Source organism: Anolis carolinensis, chromosome 4 (assembly GCF_035594765.1).
Source record: "Anolis carolinensis isolate JA03-04 chromosome 4, rAnoCar3.1.pri, whole genome shotgun sequence".
Taxonomy (NCBI): domain Eukaryota; kingdom Metazoa; phylum Chordata; class Lepidosauria; order Squamata; family Dactyloidae; genus Anolis; species Anolis carolinensis.
Genome location: NC_085844.1, coordinates 204,836,873 through 204,844,069, shown reverse-complemented (window position 1 = coordinate 204,844,069; position 7,197 = coordinate 204,836,873).

Genomic DNA, 7,197 nt, shown 5'->3' with positions numbered 1-7,197 from the left:
CCTCTTCTCCAGAGTTCTCCTGGCACATACCAATGATGTGCCAGGAAGGTGGGGGGAATTGGATACGTGTCAAGAGAACTCCAGAGAACGGGGAATGGCGGCCGGGTGAGTTATTTTCCTTGTATTAAGGCTTTTTAAGGGGTTTTCTTTTGTGTCTGGAAAGCCAGGCAGGGCATGTGGACGCCCCCCCCCCCCCCCGAAAAGCATGTGCTGTGTGCAACTGCCCTCAGTCTCATATGGCCAAGGTCTCCCCCTTCTTTCTGATCTCTGATATCTAACACAAACATGTTATGATCCCATCATACCAGACAGTTCATTTTAAACATAATACATTTATGGCTTTGACTCTTCTTTGACTCCCTCTGTATACGATGGAGATCTTTCTTTTGTGGTTTGAAGTAACATCTCAGTTTCCAATTTCAGTTTACAGGGCAAGTGTAAACAAACCATTGTTTGTGTCTTTGGGATTAAAGGCAATTAAGGTTTGCCCCATCCCAAGAAAATCAGGGAAGGCCTTTCCTTTTAGCCAGGCATTGTGGAAAGGGCAGAAATCGTAGGAAAAAAAGCAGATGATTTAGCTCTCTAGGGTTTGTAGTGCATGGATAGGGCAGCTGATTCCATTTGTTACATCTGGAAAGAGGCCACTAAACGCTCAGCTGGCAGCCATGTGCAATTCTTTGCTCCTCATATTCTAACATCTGTGGGTGGAGAGGCAGCCTTGCTATTGAATAGGAACAGAGCAGAAAATACATAACAGGAAACAGAACATTAAATGCTTGACTCAGCCTCAATTCTACTTATTCTAGTGCCAACTAGTGACACTATCCACAAAGTCACCAAGTCCTAGGACTCATATGTTTCCACATTTCTAGTGGGACTCTCTGGGAAAACATAAAGACTATTTTCACTCTTTTGCACACCATTTTGCTTTGTCAAGCACATACATTTCTGAGACCAGAGGCAGCAATTTGGCCCTTACTTAAGCTGCCACATACTATTAAGAAGTTTATGCTAAATTGACATCAGTTGACATCATGTTATCATAAGGTAGGAATTTAGAAAAACAAGCTGTACTCCAATGCTCTTTGGATTAGATTAGATTTCTATATAGGGAATGGAATTTACTTCCATCTTCTTCAAATTTAATTGGTGGGGGAAATGTCTTGTAAGTTGTAACCAGAAATGTGCACACGTATTTTACTTTCTGTGCCTGTGAGATGAATTATTTCAAGAGTCTCACTTTGCTGCCTGAAGTTCTACTGCAGCACTCATTTCATTTTTATTCCACCATACAGGTGAGAAAGACTTTTGAGAAGTCACAATATATGAAACAGCTGCAAAACCCAATAAGAGAATCATAGCATGATTAGGACCTCACCAGAAACAGGGGTCTCACAAGATCAGCAGGGTATGTTTGGCTGCAGAAGTTGGGTATGTTTGGCTGTAGAATGCCATATTATGAGGTGTTTAGGCAATAGATTAAGTATGGTGGTCAAGGGGAAAGGAACTGACAAAATCAAAGCCATTCACCATCAACATATCATTGGGGACATTAGAAATAATTGAATGAATACTGATTATCCATTTAGATGGAGGAAATGTGGCTTGCGCCTATAAACAAGTCTTCTAGCCAACCATTTTTATAAATATGTGCAGGCTGGCCTCTGCATGTGTACAAGAATATCCAGCGTGACTCTGTGAAAAGGAACAGCCATGCCACCTGTAGCATCTACAACAGGTGGCAGATGCTAGGGTTAGCAGCATACCTTCCAATATTTCACAGAGGGACAATGCAGCCAAGCAACATCAAAGTGTGGTCAAAATAGCAAAAGTTATGCACGAAGAAAAACATACCAGCTAAATGAGGCTGCTGTACTTTGCTTTTCCCGACCCTGCATGAAGAGGCAAGATTCTTGTCTTCCATCTCCCCTCTTTTCTCCCCTTTGCTGAATTGACTGACTGTAAACTAGTTTTGCATTTTGAACTTGGTTTTCAACAGTTTAAATAAGTTGGGGATAAATTGGAAGTGGGGGGAGGAGAAATAAACTGAGACATTTAAAAATCAACAGAAAAAGATTAACTGAGACTATCCCTATCAAGCTGAGATTGTTGGATGGTAAGAAGCAGCAAAGTATGAGAAGAGAAAACTGTATGTGCTACAGTTTTATCTTCTGCCTGTAAGCTATGGCTTTTCATGGGGCTGAGCCCGAAAGCCAGTATTGTCACATTCTTTATTGGATTGAATCCAGAAGCACTGGGATGAAGAAAATGACAATACCAACTTTTGGACTCAGCCCAGTAAAGAGCCATTGCTGCCAGGGGATTGGATGGGCAGACAAAGCTGTCATTTCTACAGTAAGTACATGTGATGCAGATAAATTGGATTATTCCTGCACTAGATAGACTGTGTAAAGTAATACCAACACATTTTCCCATGTGTTGTATCCCAGCCTGCACCTGAGCTGTCAAGTGAGCCTGAGGTTGGGCCTCTTCAGCCTGTGATTGTACCTGCACCTGACCCGTCAGACGAATCTGGGTTGGGGCCTAGTATTCCCATGAAGCCAGAGTTGGATGAAGCTCTTGTTCCTGGACAGCCAGAGTTTGTTCCTGAGGATTCTGGGAGCAGGCAGACAATGGTTTCAAGCAGGCAGCTTGAACAGCATTCCTTGGGAGAGTCAAGGTCGTGTTATCCCTTGGAAGATGGGCATTCCAGTTGTGATAAGAGTAATGAGGTTGACAGAAAGAAAGCAATATGTCAACAGAGAAAAGAAAGGGAGGTTTTGAGAAGGAGCAGACATTTGCTAGTGAGAAAGGGTTTTGAGCAAACTTCCCACGGAAAGAGGCCTTGATTCCAGCTTTAAGAATAGCCACTTCTGAAAGAGATTTTCAGAGGTGGTAACTTTGCTCATCAAGAGTGTTGTTCCTGTTTCATGGACTCTTGTTTCATGCTTCATGGAATCTTGTTTCATGTTCCTGTGGACTTTCATGCCAAGTTCCTGTAGCCTGTATCTTGAGTTTTGTTCCAGTCCTTGTTCTTGCTCTTGGGGAATTTTGGACAATCCAGTCATTGTTCCTGAAGGTTTTGCAATTTGGATCCCTTGTTCCAGTTAAAGATCCTGTTCTTTGTTCCAGTTTTGATCCTGTTCCTTGGACTAATTTTGATACCTTGTTGAAGTTTATTCTTGTATTTGATTTTCATGGACCTTTGCTTCAAGATTCTTAAGTATCTTATAGCTGGTGGACTAAAACCTTGTTTCATTGACTTTGAACTTTGATTTGCAATTGCTTACATATATTCTTCAATAAACATTGCTTACAGTCTGGGGCTCCAGTGTGGTTTGTGGTGTCTCTGCAGTCTAGGGGTGCAACACCACGTATAATAGTCACATACCCTTTTTCTGGAAAAAGGCATAAAATGTGACTATTTAGTGGTGAAATACAGTAGCTTGGCAGTGAAATTCATGTTGTGGCCAGGGTCCTAATTTCAGATTGTTCCTGATTTCTTGATTTCCTATGATATGACTCTGTGGGAATGCATAACTGTAGCTACTTCTGAAACATGTCTTTCTAATACTCAGAGAAGTCCTCAACTTCTGAAACTACATTTCACAGAATTCAGCAGGCAGCAGAAATGTGGGGCTGTCCGCTTTAAAGCCCTGGTGTGATATTGTGGTAAATCTGCTGTTCCTCTTGGTACTTTTCATTTAAACCCAACTCATGGCATTTCCAGCCAGATATCTAAGACTGTTATTGTTGTGTGCCTATCATGGTGTTTTCTTAGAAGGTTTACTCAAATTTGATATAACTTTCTTCTGAGGCTGAGATACTAAGACTTGCCCAACACTACTCAGTTGGTTTCCATGGTTGGATGAGGATTGAATCCTAGTCCAGCACTTAAACTATTACATCATGATGTTTAAGTCTATTATAACTTTCTATAAACAGTGGCCTAATCCAACTGATAGTCTCAACTACAGTAGATCCACTGAATCCGTGAGCTTTGTAGCTTACTATACAGCAGTTAATTCAATTAATCTACTGTATTTAGAACTGACAATTGGATTTATGCCCATTAATTTTATCCTTGCAATAGGTCTGGAATAAAAAATGTCAGAATTCTGGAAATTATTCATCACGTATCTACTTTCGCTCTACTTTTAAAAGCAACAATCACAATTCTAGTCGCTGTTTCCTCCTCTGTGTTTGGACTCTAAGTATGCCATGTGGTATCATCCAGGACAAGAAGAAGATAGGACTCAGAAAAATGCAAATATTTTCAGACGTATAATACTTTTTGGAGGTGCAGGTAGAGGAGGATCCAGAAAGGAGAAGGAATCCAAAGCAGGCCAATGGGACTGTGCCCTTTTTCAGTAATCACAAGATGATCTGTTGGAAAGGGCAGAACAAAGAAGAGACAATAAAATTGAGTATTTTAGTGTCTTCATATTTTATTTTTATCTTTAATTGGGGAATTTGACTTGTACTTTTAAAAAATTGATAGAAATTTAATAAAAAAATGAAATACCTCACATCATAGCAGCTATTTTTCCCAAACGGGTTATATGAAAATCATTTGAAATACCATGTGTCCAGGCTTCATGCTGTACACTGAAGCATATGCTATCCGAAACTTTAGACACACATTTTAAAATTAGCTTTAAAACTAAGAAATTTAGAGGGAAGGGTGTTTGGGTACTATCTGCTCATCATGATTATGTTATTGAAAATTAGACCCAAAATTATGAATTATGAGAGGTGGCTCCATTGGTATATGCAGCAAGCATGCATTACCTTTTCCATTTTGTCTTGTAATAATCTTTCATGAATTTCCATGGAATGTTGCCTCACCACACTTCGGAGTTCAGGAAATGATTCCCCGATTATCATAATCGCTTCACAATACACTGGGTGACTCTGGGAGACTCACAATGGGCTGGCGTAAGAACCCCAGGCATCCTTTTACCTAATATGATCTGGGTTATCTTTGGGAACACTTCCTCTTCTATGCCCCATAACCAGATCCACCCCTGCGACACCCATTGAAACAGCCAACAACTTTTGTTCTCCCAGTTCGACACCCATTGTATTAACTGGAGCTGAGATACAAAAACTCATTTCAGCACATTCTCACTTGCCCCACTACATTTCTTTCCAATTGTGCTCCTCTTGGGGATGACCCAATAAAGAAATACATTCTTCAAAATAATTCAATGACAATTTATTAAATTTACCCACCACAAAAAGACCAACCTGCGATGATGTCAGATGGAGCACTGGACCAACTACAGAGTGGATCCTAGCTGGACACTTTTTGAACAAATTGGGATCTGGCATGGGAGTCTTGAAAGCTGTTAAAATACAATAAATATGTGATGTATTCAGTATTGCGGTATGTCGGTTCTTTGGATTGCTCTTTCTGCTGACATCCTCCCTGACCATTGGAAATAAAGCTGATTTCGTCCTCAGCTCCTCTGTGTCTCATCTGGCCTTCTGGGAAGCTAGACATGCTGGGTTCCAAACTCTGATTTCATGCAGAAGTTGAAATTCACATAACAATTATATCAGAGAATTTATCATCACAGTTTGCTTTCTGACATTTGACTTGTTGTCTGGTTTTAAAATGCCATTTGGACAAAGTATGATGGATTTGTTGATGCCTTTGGGAAATACTTTGAAAGTGTTGACCTCTAGGACTCCAGTAGGTCAGAAGACATAAACCTGTACTGGACGGAAGGACTAGTGTAATCCTGTCTGTTCTAGCTGCTTAATCCATTTGGCTACTTAAGGCATGTCTATTTCAACACTTACACACATCTCTTTGCTTTAAGCTTATAAACTGTGACATTACATAACTCAGTTCATCCAAGCCAAGCAATAAGAAAACATTTGTCCCATTTATCTTTGAGAGTCAAATGCCATTTGAAGTGTCTGGGGTTAAAAATATCCATCATCTCAGACCCCCCCCCCCCCCCCGAAAATTTTCAAGTTTTAAAAAAACTGGTTTACTCATGAATTTTAACTGGTTAATCAAATCCCTATGAGTGTCCACTGAAGTTGATCTATCTTGAGTGTCCACTGAAGTTTATTGATGGCTACGCATAGTTAACACTTATGGTTCAAGACACTTGCCTTCAGATGTAAGATACTAGGTTTGGGTGAACTGAGCCTTCTTTATCTGTTGGATTTTTTGTTTGTTTGTCTTTTGTTATATTTCAAACTTTTTGAAATGACAATAAGTTTGCTCTACAAAGGCTAATAATAAGAGTGTTCCTCCTCTTAGGTGTACAGTTTATAACATTGCTTCTCAGGCTATCTGTTGTGGAGGACAAGAAATTATTTCTCCCTGTTCCAAAGTGACATTTTAATTCCCATTGACTGCAACTGTTTCTTTTTCTCCTGGAAAGTCACTGGGGCCCAGCAACTAATGGCTTGCTAACCAACACTCATCCTTTGACCACTATTTTGAGTGGCACTGATCACAACTCAAAAAGAAAAATGGTTTGAAAGAAAGACAGAAAAAAGCAAATCCAGATGATAGTTTTCATTAAAAGGTTCTGATGAAACTTACGATTTAGCAATTGAATTGGGGGTCTACCCTAGATGGGACAAACAAATGGATTTAAGGTGAGGGAACAAAATATAGCTTGCTTTATCTTGTTGATAAATGGAGTCAGGCTGTTTGTTCCTTGCCTAGATTTCATTCTTGGGAAGTCGTAGGTGGGTGGTCTTATAATAAGCCTGTTCAACCTGGCAGACAGTAGAAATCAGAGTACTTCTCCTTTGGAGAAAAATTGGGAAATCTTAAACACCAGATGTGTATGGATAGGACTGCCTAGTAATGGAGTTTGCGACATGCAAGTGTGGAGAAGAGCAAACCACAGACCACAGACCACAATGCAACCTGAACCATATGCACAATGGAGGACCTTCTCACAGTGACACCAGAGGCACTCCAAGTGGCCAGCTTCTGGTCAAGGGAAATCTAGTATAATGTCAAGTTTTTAACTTTGTGTTTTTAAATACATTATAATTGTACCCTCAATTTGCTTCTGACACGATACATACATTAATAAATAAATAAATAATAAATAAATAGTAATGTTGACACACTGACTGGAAGTGGTTTTTCAGAACATCAGGCATGATGATTTTCTTGACCATCACAGATCTGTCTAATGATCAACGTGCAAAGGATGT